The sequence below is a fragment of the Amphibalanus amphitrite genome, unplaced genomic scaffold (assembly GCF_019059575.1).
Source record: "Amphibalanus amphitrite isolate SeventyFive unplaced genomic scaffold, NRLGWU_Aamphi_draft 000402F_arrow, whole genome shotgun sequence".
NCBI lineage: Eukaryota > Metazoa > Arthropoda > Thecostraca > Balanomorpha > Balanidae > Amphibalanus > Amphibalanus amphitrite.
In genome coordinates, this window is record NW_024881896.1 from 513,637 (window position 1) to 528,654 (window position 15,018).

General features: G+C 51.5%; 1 long non-coding RNA gene across 2 annotated transcripts; it reads left to right on the forward strand.

The window, feature by feature from the left end:
* The first annotated feature begins 7,562 nt into the window (after positions 1-7,562).
* Positions 7,563-11,776, forward strand: LOC122390610. 2 transcript variants are annotated; one of them, XR_006258184.1, is made up of 4 exons: positions 7,563-7,760; positions 8,184-8,305; positions 10,722-10,839; positions 11,290-11,776. It is a non-coding gene; the product is annotated as an uncharacterized LOC122390610 (long non-coding RNA). The 2 variants fall into 2 exon arrangements; XR_006258183.1 differs by lacking the exon at positions 7,563-7,760 and having other exon boundaries at positions 7,862-8,305.
* The last annotated feature ends 3,242 nt before the right edge of the window (positions 11,777-15,018 follow it).

Consider the following 15,018-nt stretch of genomic DNA (forward strand, 5'->3'; position numbering starts at 1 on the left):
TAGAAGCTAGCTAAAAACTAGAGAAGCTAGTCGAAATCCTGCCAATGTCCTAGAAAACAACCAAATTCACCCACTTTTTTCTACTATATTTGCAATATCATTCTTAATCTAGTATGAAAAATATTGTCGACAGTGCTGACGCGAATGATTCGATAGCGGTAAGCAATCAGAAAACCACGACCACTAATTTCAAATATTCTGAAAACCAGTGTGCACATATTTAAAATGTGCAAACTTGCAGTAATTGAAAAGCGAATAGCACGGCAGAAATCTTGCAAAACGGTGCACAGTAGGTGAGATTTTGGTCTTATCTGTCATATGCCACCAACGAGCGAGTTTCAATGCATTCCAAAATGTGAGGAATCCATTGACCATTTCGTTAGGTGCGTATTTAGGTACCTACTATGCATTTCAGACCCCATGAGACCCTAATTTTTGGCGATATTTTGTTCAATATTTGTCCAATTTGCTTCAAATTTTCACAATGCACATTTCAGCTCAAGCGCCAATTTTCGCCAATATGGTCTCTTAACAAAATATCAAATTTTAGGGTACTTGTCGTTGCCTCGTAATGTTAAAATCGGCTCCGTAAATCCGTCAGTGGAGTAGAGGCTATCCGTGCGTAGGTGTGACGTCACAAACACGTGACCATTAAGCTCCGCCCTCCCGGCGGACGGGGTAGTGACCTTGGCCGGTCAGTCGACTGCGTGGGGCGGGCGGGGCAGTAGCTGTCGCACCGGGGCGGCTCGCATGGACCGTAGCTGCTGCCGTGCGGTTGTCGTTGCAGCCGTAATTTCATCGAATGAGCTAAATAGCGCGCATAAGTAACGCACCAGCTGAAGCCCTCGACTAATTGTATCTATCACAAATGTACGTACACCTTGTTCAGTCACAAAAAAATATATATTTCCACACAAGATTCGGGGCTTGTGAAAAACGCGCATAAAAGACGCTGTTGATTTCAAATGATTGCGTAAGATTATGTATCACGTCAGACTACGTCAAAATTGCAAAACAGAATCACCATTAACATGATGCAATTTATGTGTTTGATATATGAAATTTGATTAGGAGTGTATGCCGGCGTGATCGATTTATATCATCCCGGTGCAACTAAGCATTGAACACCTTCAGGACTAATCCATTTGATCATCTACTTAGGTTGAGGAGGTCGCCAGACTAACTTTGCCCCCAGAGCTTGTGTGTTGAAATGCAAACATGAAAAGTAAAAGCCTAGAGATAGTTTCCTCACCATTGAGGACATACCTACTGTTACTTAAGTTTTACAAAAAAGATACGAGTTTATTGATGATCGTTCTCGTGTAGTGCCCAACGTCCGCCTGCCACATTGCTATTTCTTTTTGTGCACGTCTTAACAATACCTATATCACACACATGACACCGCGATAAAGGCCATTTCTACCATACGACACATTACGCTTCTGCCCCACCCGGCGCCCCGCACCGCTTCACGAATCACGAATACGGTCTTTTCGCTGGAGCGATGCCCCAGGCAATCGGCCGTGCCCGAGACTCTTCATCCTACTTTGTTGCTTTCTGCGCCTTCCTCAGAAACATTTCTTGGCACTGCCAAATATATCAATATTTTTGGGTTAAGCACAGGCTTACACATGATCTTATGGGTAATCGGGTAGTGACCTGACCCAACCTGACGATGAGATAGGTGCAACTCCGGCTTAAATAAATGTTCAGAGTTTAAGAGTCTATCCATCTTTCCTTCTACGGCCGGTTCCGTTCCAATAGATCCTACCTTGATTCTGATCATTCTGAATATTCTGAGCTGGTTCGACGTTTAAATACCAAAATAAGGTGAAGAGGATACCAAATGCCCTCAAACGGATAATTTTTTTGGCTTTCGTCCCGAAACAACTTTGCCAGCTTCACTTGTCTCCAGTATGTGGTCCCGCTCCGACCTCTCCGCGGTGCTGACACCGACTGAAGCGGCATAGACCCATCCCGGTCACGGCCAGTGGGCGGAGTTTAGTTGGGCCCGGCGCAACGTGATTGGCCAGCGCTCCTATCCAATCCGGTGCGGTAGCGAGCGAGCCTCTATCCGGGTGCAAAAACTGATTAACATTACGAGCCAACGACAAGTGCTCTAAATTTTGATATGTTGTTAAGAGACCATATTGACAAAAATTGGCGCTTGAGCTGAAATATCGTTTGCCAAAATTTCAAGCTAATTGGACAAAAATTGAAGAAATTATCGCCGAAAAGTAGGGTCTCATGGGGTCTGAAATGCATAGTAACTATCTAGCAGCCCCATAGGAGTGCCCATGGAGGCTGCCGGTCGACGACCGTAACACATTAACCCGGTTTACATAGGGTTTGTTGCAAGCTTATATCTCCGTCCGTGATGTTGCAAAAGATGCCAATGGTGCTTAACAATTTACAAAATGATCCCCTCTAAATATTTGAAGACCACTGCACCGAAATTATCGCCAAATTAACGAGCTAGAGCCTCGTCAAAAATGCTATGTAAACCGGGTTATTGCCTGAGAGACCTTACGGCGTGACTGGATACCAAAGCCCAGTGCCAGCCGGTGCCGCCCCCTCCCCCTACGCAAGGCCGTATCCTACGCATCCTACGCACCATCTCCCGCACACGCCGTGTCATGTATCATCTGGCCGTTGTCATGGCGACCGATCTCGATCCGTGTCTCGGTAGGGACTGCGCTGTGACGGCGCAGCCTCGGCGCCGTCAGGCACGCTATGATCGACACGGAGCGTCAGTGTGGGGACCGAGCCGCGGCGGGCGGACACGGGCCCGGCCGTGCTGAGCGCAAACCGCGCCGGTGACAGGTGACGCCGTGACGTGACATTGACGCCGTGACGTACCGTGAGCCCGCCCTGCCGGCACAGTGGCGTCATGGACCCCCTGAGCACCACCCCCAGTGCGAGCGAGGGCGGTAACCTGCACGAGTGGTGGCGATGGCCCGGCTCCGGTACGAGCACCACTCGTGCGCCGGACACCGAGCTCCTCGAGCGCCACCCGGCCTCTGACCTTCGGCTGACCACGGAGCAGACTGTGACCGCCGGCCAGCGTCTGCCCTCTGAGCCGCCGGCGCCGGCGGGGCCGCGGCCGACCTCCGGGCCCCTCCCGACGGGTGGTTACTCCCTGACCGGGGGACCGGTCGGTGGTGGTCTTCTCTCGGAACTGATTCCCACCGAGAGCGTCTCTGGCACCGGACACAGCCTCCTGACCGAGTCTGGCAGGGACGACCTCTGGCATTTCGTGCCCGCAAGCAACACTTCTCCCCAGCTACTGAATGACTCAAGGCTCGTCTTTAACTCGAGCTCCGGTACGGACTTCTGGGGCCTGCCGGGTGTGGCGGCGCCGGCCGGTCGGTCCCCGCTGCCGCTGCCGGCTCCGCTGCTGGTGCCGCTGGCGCTCGCCGTGCTGGTTTCCATCGTCTCCAACGGCCTGGTGCTGGCGTCGATCGTGCGCCACGGCCGGCGCGGCCAGCCGTGCCTGTCGGCCCACCTCAGCCAGACGGCCGCCGCGCTGGTCTGTTCGCTGGCCGCGGCGCCGCTGCTGCTCGGCCCCGCGCCGGCCGCCGCGCTGGCCACCGCCGCTCTGGCGCACGCCAGTCCGGCGCTGGCCGGCGCCGTGCTGCTGTCGGCGGCGCGGCGCTGGTACCAGCGGCCGCTGGTGGGCGCGCTGGCCGCCACCTGGCTGCTGGCCGGCGCTGGCCTGCTGGTGGTGGTGGCCACCGAGGGGCTGCGCTCGCTGCCGCCGGTGCCGCTGCTGGCGGCGCTGTCGCCGCTGCTGCTCACCTGTTATGGTGCTGGGCTGGCCAGCGTGCTGGCCGCTGGTCTGAGGGCCCGGCTCTCCAGCCGCTGGGTGGAGCCGACCGGCGAGCCCGTCTCCCGCTGGCCGCCGGCCGTCGCCGTCCTGCCGCCCGCAGAGCCGTCTGACGGAGAGACTGTGAAGCAGGCGTTTCAGGAGGACGCCACCAGGGGGCAGCACTCGGCGGCCTCCGCCGTGCGCTGGAGTGTGGACGTGGAGCGCTCTGAACTGGACGGTCGGGGGTTGAGCATACCGGCCTCTGATGGGCCGGACCTGCCGAACCAGGTGCCGGAGCTGTCTCCGGACGCCGACGGAGAGCCGACGCGCCGCTACCGCACACAGCTCCCCACCGCAGACGGAGCGGACCCCACCGACGAGCCGGCCGCGGGCCCCACCGACGAGCCGGGCGCGGGCCCCACCGACGAGCTGGCCGCGGGCCTTACCGACGAGCCGGGAGCGGGTTCCCCCGAGCCCGGGAACGGCGCGCCGGTGGGCAGGATGCACCGCTCCGACACATTCCCCATCAGTAACGGAGAGGCGGCCGGCGTGCCGCTGTCGCCGGGCGCGCTCAGCGCCGAGCCGGGCGCGCTCAGCGCCGAGCCGGCCTCTGCGCCCGTGTGCCTGTCGGTGCCGGACCTCAGCCGCCGGCCGACCACCGTCTCCGAGCTGAGCGCCGGCTCGCTGCTGCCGCCGCCGTCCGCCGCACACGACGGCTACCTGGGCGACCACTCGACGCCGCCGTCGGGTGCGCCCAGCCCGCTGAAACAGCGCCGCCAGCGGTCCCGGCGGGCGCGCGACCGGCGCTGCGCGCGCGAGGCGCTCCTGTCGCCCCGCTCGTGGCCGGTGACGCCGACACCGCGGCCGGTGCGGCGGCGGCGGCCTCTGCTGGGCCGCCCGGCGCCCCTCCGGCCGGCCGGCGCCGACCGCCAGGGAGCGCTGCTGTGCCTGCTGACGGCGCTGACGTACGGGCTGCCGTCGGCGCTGGTGCTGGCGCTGGTCTGCTGGCCGGCCAGCGCCCAGCACCTGGTCTCCGCCTACCTGCTGACAGTGCAGCTCTCGGCGGCCGTCAGCTCGCCTCTGCAGGCGCTGGCCGATCTGTCCGTGCGCGGTCTGCTCCGGAGGACGGTCACGTGCGGACGGTAACAGGGGCAGGGGATTGTCACTCTTGTCCGTGATGGGACAGGGGACGATCAATGGTCCGTAATGGGACAGTGACGATCAAAATGGTCCGTCGGTGCTGGCCAGGGGACACCATGATCGGTGATGGCAGTAGGAATAGAGTGGGGTCTTCAGCCGTGTCGGCAAAGTACGAGCAGCACCACTCTCCCGAGAGACAGAGTAGAGTGAGTCGGATAAAACGACCGGGCTCCGGCGAAGCTGTGTCGGGTGTGTCTAATCGTATGTATGCTGCACTTACGTATGCCCAGAGCCGCCATACATAGCATAGATGCTGGATATATGTGTCCCATCAGACGCATCGTTTGCTGTCTTGGGGGAAAAATCAACACTTGATTTTCAACCCGCGAGTTGCTGGGGGGGGGGCGTTAAACGCCCCCACTTTTTTTGCCGGGCCATAGCATAAAAACGGCGCGCCGCAGGCGCGCCAAATTTTGGGGACCTGTAGGGAATCAATTGAAATTTATTGTGACAAAGTTTCAAAAAAATCGGTCGGAAACTTTTTGAGATATCGAGGTTTTAGTGACGTCATGATTTCTGAGTTTTCGACCAAAAACGGCATATGTTCAAAAAATCATATAAAATCACAGAATAGACATACAGACATGCCGTAAACGCCATTAGACTGCCAATAACATGAACAATCAAATGGCTATCTTTGATTATTGATTATCGTTCCGCATTTTCCAAAATCTTGAACTGAATCTTGGCAATTTCTCGTGACTTCTTCACGACCATGATACATGTATTTCTTAAATTGAACTTTTTTAGCCAAACACGTACACATATGATAAAATGAATGCCACCATCGTGTTCTACGCCCCAAATTACCCATAAAACATGTGTCACAGGCTGCGAATATCAGTTTTGATTTTCGGGGATATGTGCCTGCCCGGTTGACCTGACCTTGACCCTGACCTATGCTTGACTGACCCCTACATGGAGCTGACACTCTTGTAGGCCTTATATGATGGATTGTGCACCGTTTTGACAGAGTTTATGACGAGAGGCGCCCAGGGGCTCCGCCACGGTTTTAGGATTGGGGGGTCCGGCCCAAAACACAAAACCTCGCTGGTGGATCCAGCACTGATAAAAATTTTGACACCCCACATTACATCTGACTCCTCTTACAGGCGTCAGTGATCTCTAAATTTGGGTTCAAACTCCAAAATTTGGAGAGGTCGATCTCAATATATGGTGTCCGACACCAAGAACTGGTGTTGTCCTGAAGGTGTCGCGACTCCCCATGGGGCAAACGGGCTGACTCCCTTGATTCCAAGACTCCAAGAGACGGTGTCACGACTCCAGACGGGGGAGTTACGACTCCTTCCTGTAAATTCAGACTGATTTGTAAAGGTGTCCGACTCCACAGAAAGGCTTCGTGGAAAAGGTGTCGGGACACCTTTTTCCGTTCGCAGGGAGTCGGACCCCATTACAAGGTGTTTTGGACTGATTTGTAAAGGTGTCCGACTCCACAGAAAGGCGATGTGGAAAAGGTGTCGGGACACCCTTTCCCGTTCACAGGGAGTCAGACCCCCTTACAAGGTGGTTAACCTCGAGTGTTAGCCAATCAGAGCGCGCCGTCCGCCACTGATCGAAATGGGATGCTTACGCATCGGACATCGTTTTAAAACCAACTTCAATTAATTAAAAAGTTAAATTTTCCTTCCAGGTACATACAAATGTCAACTTCGGTCATATTTCCGATGATTTTTTTTTGGGGGGGGGGGCCCAAAACGGCATGAGGCTCAATTTGAATATATTTTTTATTTCTAATTAAAAATAAATTTCGGCAAATCCCAAAAAAATAGTGGCCTAAATCCGAAGAGTTTTTAGTTTTAGGGGCACCCTACCTTGGGACCCTTCGCTAAAATGCCCCTCCCATGACAGGTGGCTGGATCCGCCAGTGGCTACCATCCATGTTTGACCCATGTCATCAGAATATTTTTGCAGAGCCCCACGTGGCGCCACGTGATAGTGACGCGTAACACGTGGCTGCATCGTCTCGCGTGACGGACACCACCGTCTTTCCGGCGGATCGCTACGTCGAATGGTGCCAACCCCTTCCCGATTGGTCCACGTGCACGTGGAGATGCTTCGGCGCTATTGACTCTGGTATTCTGGTATCTTCTCCCGGCGTGCCGGCACCCTGCGTTCCCTCCCAGCGCGACGGAGGTGCCACCGACGAAGAGGTTGCTAGGCAACGGTATTTGCTTGCACTGTTCTATGAACTCGGGTTTCTATAGCAACCCCGTAACAAACCAATGAATCTGAACAGGTCTCCATGGCAACCATGATACCAATATTGTTATAGAACACGTTGTCTTGCAAACTTAGTTGCAACTATAGCTTTGTTTCAGCTATCCTAGTTTTTAAGAATCCAAAAGAGGAATAATATAATTAAATTTATTATAATGAGAATTGTGTCTATAAAAAACGAAGTTAATCACAAACCATCCATCAAAACTCAATTATTTTTAATGAATATCAGGTTGACATTGGTCAACGTGAGAAATGTTAGTATATTTCTGGTAGAAAACTCCATCCAACCTGTTGTTATAGGGCCTTGCTGGCACCCTTCCGTGGAGTCAGAGGCCTCTGTGACGTCACTTCCTGCATGAACTGGCGCATGAGCGTCTCAGTCGGCGCGGAGCTTGGTCCGGTGCGCTCGCGCGTTCGGCGTCGCTCGGATGAGGGTAGGTGAGGGCGGCGATAGGCCTTTACATTTATATTCGGTGTTTGCATACATATTCTGGACTTCCTCAAGCTATCGGTAAGTTGCATTGTACCTACCTATTTTTGTTTTCATTTCTGTTTTCGCCATACGGGCCCTGTTTTGAACTTGCGCCGATTGCGATGCCTACGTTCAGGGTCGTGCCTATTGTGAAAATCACAGAGGGTGCTTTGCATGTATGCAGAGTTGTGAAAATCCTGTTTGAATGCAGTGGCGTCGCAACAGATTTTCGATTAGGAGGGTCGGGTTGAACGGTCAGTCAAGGTGATCCCCCAAAAAACTGAAAAGTCCCCCGATTTCGGCCCCTATTTTTTAGCCGGCGTTAAAACAAGATTTTAAAATATTCCTGCTGTGGTGTTTCCGTAGTCTGTGCGCTGCTGTGGGGGGCGGGGGAGGGTGAGCCACTGCTGTGGCTGTGGTGTCCCACAGCCAGGGTGCTGTGGGACTGTTAGGGTGAGCCAGTGCTCTGCAGTGTGGCCGGATGAGCTACTGGACGTTGACAGCCAAGCGGAAGTGGACAACCACAGCAAGCTCATCATCTCAGACGTCGCTGTCAGTGGAGATTCTGTCAGCCTCTGCAGGCGGTGAGTACCAGATCTGTTCATTTTAAGGTTGTGAGTAATTCATAGATGCTGAGTCGTGGTAGCGTTTCCACGTCTCCAGCTCCAACTCCTATTCTTTATCATTTCCTTTCTTTTCTACATCATTAATGTTTGTCCATCATTGTTAAAGAAACCGTGTCACTCCCCTGTTACATGTTTGTACACCATTATACTGCTAATTACATTATAGACATAGTTACTAGTGCATGAAGTTCGGTAATAGTTCGACCAATTTCGACAGTACGGCATAGTGCATCGGTAGTTCGGCAGAGTTCAGGCTATTCGGATATACCTAGCGCATAATATTCAGATAAAATGCATTCAATTTTAGAAGCAGTGCATTCGTGTTCTGCATTGTGTGGTTAGAAACGTTTTCACTAATGTTATTTATGCTTGCACTACGCCGAAATATGCAGCAGTATGTACGCCGAATATCGTGCACCGATTCAATATATTAACGCACTTGCCGAACAATTGAAATTGCCTGCACTATTTCTGAATTTCGTGCTCTGCCGCTTAAATTGGCCGCAACAAGTGTAGATGTAGTGAAGGGGGGGGGGGGCGAGAGCACCATTGGGGGGGGGGGGCGTATATAAATTGACACCTATGAGCACCACTAGAGGTTTTTCACTTATCACCTACGCGATGGATGTCGCTATTCACGCGATTTTACACATGGTGTGCAAGTTTGAACCTCCTAACTTTTAAGGTCAGGTCACCAGGTCACTTTGAATGACCGGCCAACCTCAAGTTACCTTTTTGCAACTTTGTCACCGTGCCAGAGCTACAGTAGATGTCGGAGGCCTTTGAAAGTCGCAGGGTGTTATAAGGTCATTAGTAGCTACAATTTGTATATCTCGGAATTTTGATATCGATGACCTAAGGTCAGGTCAATTTCTCGACCTCCCCATTATAAGTCAATGGGGGAAAAATCAACTCCCTGTTTTTACCACTAAAACGGGTCGGAATGGCCCCATAAACCATACATGACCTCATATACGATCAACCTTCACTACCTTGAGGTCTGTTTTGCTGTTGGGCAGCTGTAAGGTCATGTGACGTCATCAAAGGTCACCAGCGGTTTTTTGACAATAACTCCGTACAGGAACAAGATACAGCCGCGCGGATGGTCTCATTGTGTTCAGCTCGTCAAGGCGCATCGAATGATATATATGATGACCTCGAGGTCACGTGACCTGAGGTCAACCTTTGACCTTGACCTTTCGAGGTCAACATATATATCATTCGATGCGGATTGACGAGAGGATCACGATGATGCCCCTAGTTTGTTCCTATATTGACTGGTTCGAAAGTTATTCGAGAAAAACTCTCCCTATACCTAGCGCCGCCATTTTGACTTTTTTTACCCCTGTGACGTCATCTTTGACCTGACCTGAAAATGACCTTAGTAAAAATTGTAGACCTTGTCCGTGCGTATCCCTCGCCGTTTACCGCTTGTCGCTATCTTGCTTCGTTCTCGAGATCTCAGGGGGGGGCGGTCATCCGCCCCCCCCCCCCGTCGGTACGAAGTTGGCGCAGACCCCCGTCGGTGCGCGGGTTAAAACCCATGTTAGGTGGCTATTTTACTGTAAGGCACGTTTGAGCACTAAAAAGAATTATGTAATTATAACCTCCAGCTTGAAGTTTGTCGTTTTTGTGACCCTTCAACTAACAAAATGGTAGGTATATACTAGTGGTGTCATTTTCCAAAAAATGTCTGACCGATAGACATTTTTTGCCGGTCCCGTAGCTCAGTTGGTAGAGCGTTGGACTCCGCGTGGTGAGAGCACGCGTTCCCGGTTATAACAGTCCGGGTTCGAAGCGCGACGGGCGCTTGACATTTATGGGCCTCCTGACAGGTATGATTGCGGTTGGTGGCAGGCCGTAGCCAGGCGAAGTCAGTGAGGGGACCGGCCGTGCGCGGCTATGTGCGCACGTTAAACTTTGGACTCTAAATTCTGCCATAGAACTGGAATTGCGCGATCGGAGGGTAGAGGGCAGGGTCACCGCAACAAGCTTCGCTTAGCGGTGGCTCTGTCCTTGTGAATCCTTCCTAGCAAAAGGTTCGGACTAAATTTATAAAAAAAAAAAAAGTTCAGTCAATTCTTAGCCACTGCAAAATACATTTTTTGTGGTAGAAGTTACATTGCTAAGGGTAGATTGCATGGTAAATTGGCTAAGGGTACGTTGCATTTAACTAGGTAAAAATGGAATGCTTTCTCTTTTTGAAAATGGTTTTACTGACAGGGTGACCGAAAATGTCCGATATTTGGGGGGCCTGACCGACCGATTACCGAATCGGTCAGCACATCTTTTCGGTAACCGAATTTTTCGGTAACCGATTGACACCACTAGTATATACCCTGTTTTATGTCTTCTTTTTCCGCCTTATTTGCAGTTCTGGGATTAAGTGGAGCTTCTGACAGGCATGGAACCCGAAGCGTTCCGGGGCAAGGCCCTGGGTAACCTGGAGAGGCTGAAGGAGCTCATCTGCAATGAACATCGGTGCCCGCATGGTAAGTAGGCGCACACCCTCTGTAATTCTTCGTACTCTCTCTCTCTCTCTCTCTCTCTCTCTCTCTCTCTCTCTCTCTCTCTCTCTCTCTCCTCTCTCTCCTCTCTCTCCCCTCTCCTCTCCCTCTCCCTCTCTCCTCTCTCCTCTCTCCCTCTCCCTCTCCCTCTCCCTCTCTCCTCTCCCTCTCCCTCTCCCTCTCCCTCTCCCTCTCCCTCTCCCTCTCCCTCTCTCTCTCTCTCTCTCTCTCTCTCTCTCTCTCTCTCTCTCTCTCTCTCTCTCTCTCTCTCTCTTTGAAATTCGTTATCGTCCAAAAATGTTTCGTTTTCGTCCAGATGCACTCTATCACGCTCAGAAGCGAAATGGCGCGGGATTGGCAAGGCTCCGTCCGTGTACGTTCTAAGTTATGAAATTTAGTGTGAATGAATGTTAACAACTGCGTTTCATTCGTCAGATCGTGCCATTTGGCATCTGGCATTCCTGCTGGGGGAAGACCTCGACGTCCTCTTGGCTGGGGGAAACGTCGGCATCAGGATGGTGGACGCCGGCGTCATCGTATCGGACGAAGCCCAGCTGATCCCTGAAGCCAACGGTGACGTGAAACTGGTCCTGTGGGTTCTGGCCCACATGGTCTTTGCCGCCAAATTCCCTTCAGGGTATGGGCGGCTGGGTTCCGTCCTGTACAGCAAAGTTTGCGGCTTCCGCGTGCAGGTCACAAAGGTCACGGAGCGTGTGCTTCATAAGATCTACAAGTAGTGAGACGTTAGCAACGGCCGCTGACCGGCAATGAAGGAGGCGGGGAGGGGGGTCGGTTGATTTTTTTTTTTTTTTGCCCACTGCGAGTGACCCAGGACAGGTGAGAGGCAGGTTCATCGCCATGGCAGATTGTGTGGTCCGCTGACAGGAGTACAGCTGTAATACACGACCGTTTTCCACTCCTGTGTCTGTTGTCGGGTTTGGCGGTTGTTGGCGGGTTTGGCGGTTGTTGGCGGGTTAGGGGGGTGGGGGTGGGGGGAGCGGGCGCATCGGCCGAACGACACGTGTGATGGTGGGAGATGTGATGGGAGGCAAGTGACCGGGCGGTGGGACCCGGTCACTTGCCGTCGCGTGTTTTGCTCCCCTGTTTCGATGACACACGTTCCGGTGTTTGATGTCTCCCTCAATGACTCCCTAAATGGATTCACCGACACCCATGATGTGGTATCTCCATGAAATGAAAAATCCAAAGATGCTAGGTATCAAAATATAAAAACGTTATTAGCATATTTGGATTTTTTATTTCATTATGTTACCACATTATGCGTGTCAGTGAGCCCATTTTGAGAGCCATTAAGGAAGAAATCAGACACCGGAACGTAGTGTCACCGAAACAGGGGAGTCCGACACCATATGGGGGGGGGGGGGTCGGACACTAGGAAAAGGGGTCAGTGATTCTCCTGAAGGGTGTCACGCAACGGGAGTCGCGAAACCATATGAGGGGGTGTCGGACACTAAGAAAAGGGGTCAGTGATTCTCCTGAAGGGTGTCACGCAGGGAGTCTGACACCATATACGGGGTGTCAGACACTAAGAAAAGGGGTCAATGATTCTCATGAAGGGTGTCACGCAAGGGAGTCTGCCATTATGCGGGGCGTCAGACACTAAAACAAGGGGTCAGTGATTCTCCGGGATGGTGTCACTCGAAAGGAGTCGCGACCTTTTTAAGGAGTCGTGACGCCCTCCTTTATTGCATCTGGACACCAGTATACGGTGTCGAACACCATATTTTGGTGTTAGGATTCCCCTCTAGGGACTCATGGTGACCCCCTTGTGGGGCGGACTTTTCGTCAGAGTCAATTGATCCCTTATACGGTGTCATTTTTTTTTCAGTGAGGGTTGGTATTTTGTGCGAATTCACCCCCCCCCCCCTCCCGCAGCTCCAGAAATCGATGAAAAGGCTCAGTTTTTTTTTCTAGAGTTCAAAGAAAACTTAACAATTTTAACGGGAACATTTTGCTTCAAACCGAAAAACCAAGGTCCAGAAGGAATCGAAAACCGAGAAGCGGAGCCCATTGACACCGACATGTGGCCTCTCAAATCAACGTTCTTGAGCAATGGGGGCCGCTGTTGCGCGCTCCAAGGGCGGTGTTAGCCATCAGACAGCGCACTAGGCTCTCAGTGACTGGCATGGGCTTGAGAATTCAGGGACCTTCATAGGCACTCAGATATATATATGTAGGCTCTTAGGCCAGTGTCGGGTCCTCCAAGGAAGTAGTTAAAGGAAAGCGCAGGGCTTTAGGAGCCATTGTAGGGATTTGAAAACCCTGCCCTCATATAGCAGTATGGGGTCCTTACTCCTTAGAGACTGACATTCAGTCTCTGTGATTAGAGTGTGACCCAGCTTGACCTGAAAATGGATATAAAAATGCTGCACTTGAATCAAAGGTCAGGTTATGGGGATCCTGTAAGAGTTGTGACTTGTAGATGTCCTATCTCTACCAACCTGCATTCAGAGCCCTGTGCAGATTATTGCAGATTACCTCAGAACGGTGTGAGGCTGCTCAGACTAGTATGGTGCTTAAAAGATCGGCTTGGACCCCCCCCCCCCCCCCAGCACTGTCGGGTGACCTCACATGGTAAGAGGATTCTCAGATCGATTTGAAGCTCTTTTGGGGCGGGTAATTATGTGTCTAGGTGTCCTGCAAGCTGTAACCCTCTCACGAAATTATAGCCCAATCCTAGCATGCTTAGCTAATCCTAGCAATCTTAAAAGCATTCATAGTAATAACAAAATGGTAGAATAATGACACTCCCGTACATATTATAGGTCGGCGAGTGTTGAGCGATTCGTGTGTGTTACAACATTTTTAGGGTTTCCTACATTTCTAGATCTTAAATTCCTTAGCTTTGCGACTGTCAACACATTCTAAATTATTCAACACATTCTGTGAATGATTTAGTCATTCTTACGCGAAAACAAGCTTATAAATACTCGGAATATTGGGGGGGGGGGGGTACTGTACCCCCCAGGTAAATTATTGGGGGGGTCCGGACCCCCGCGTACCCCCCTGTGGCGGAGCCCCTGGAGGCGCCCATTGCGAAGTCCTGAAGTCCATGCTACTGAAAGCCCGATTTCAGGTGTTTGACCTGACCTTGACCCGACCTGTGACCTCAAAATTCAAGTTTAAAGTACTCATCTGAAGCGTCTCGTCACGTTCTTTCGTTTGCCGCCTCGTGCGTTTCGCTGCGCCTATTGGTTCTCGAGTTATCGGCTGGGGGCGTTTAACGCCCCCCCCCCCCCCCCCAGCAAACGGTGGGTGGCGAAATACCCCAGCAACTGCCGGGTTAATGACCGATTACCTAACTATATATCTACTTATCTATTTATGTGCGTTTTTAACGTGTAGGTACCTAAACTATTAGCCATTATAGAGCCCGCTCATGTATACATCATTACCTACAGGTAATGATGTACCTAATTATATACGCGTCTTAGGTCTAACTTGCGGTCTATCCTAATTCCTAAGCAGCAAGGTCCTTGCGCAGCTCAGACTATCCAATGTAACATAATTAGTTATAGGTATCCCTCAGAAAAAAGTGCATAAAATAAAGCCGATTATAACTGATGCCCTTGAATTTCGGTAGCTGTACCGGTATGATACCGCCACTAAGATAGTCGTATTTATTATATTATACCAGCTAAGTCGTTGCTTGCATTTACGTTACCATTAAATCGAGTTATTTTTCAAGGTATTGAACGCCCACCTAAAAAAATATGAACCTTTTATCTGCTGCTGGTAATGTTTACGGATGCTATAAACAAACGAGAGCAGTTTTTAGCAAGCTCTTGTCAATATGAATATATTCTAATTTTATGTTGTTTCTATAAACTGCCTGTCCGATCGAGATCACGGCTTATTTGGACCATAAGGGGACCTGAATGATAAGCACTCAGCCAAATACCAACGAGTCATATCTTTAATCGTGCGTCTACAACATCCCGGCATATCTACATAATTCTGCCCTTTCGTATTGCATAGGTATTTCTCGTTTATTTGTGCTTTGTTACCTTTGATTTTGTCCCTTGTTGACGATGTTCATTTTAGCGTAGTACCGCCACTCCAAGGGCATCGTTATTTGTGTTTGACATTCCCGTTAGGGCCGGAGTAGCGAGGTGAGGTCCTTACCCTCTACATACGCAGTGG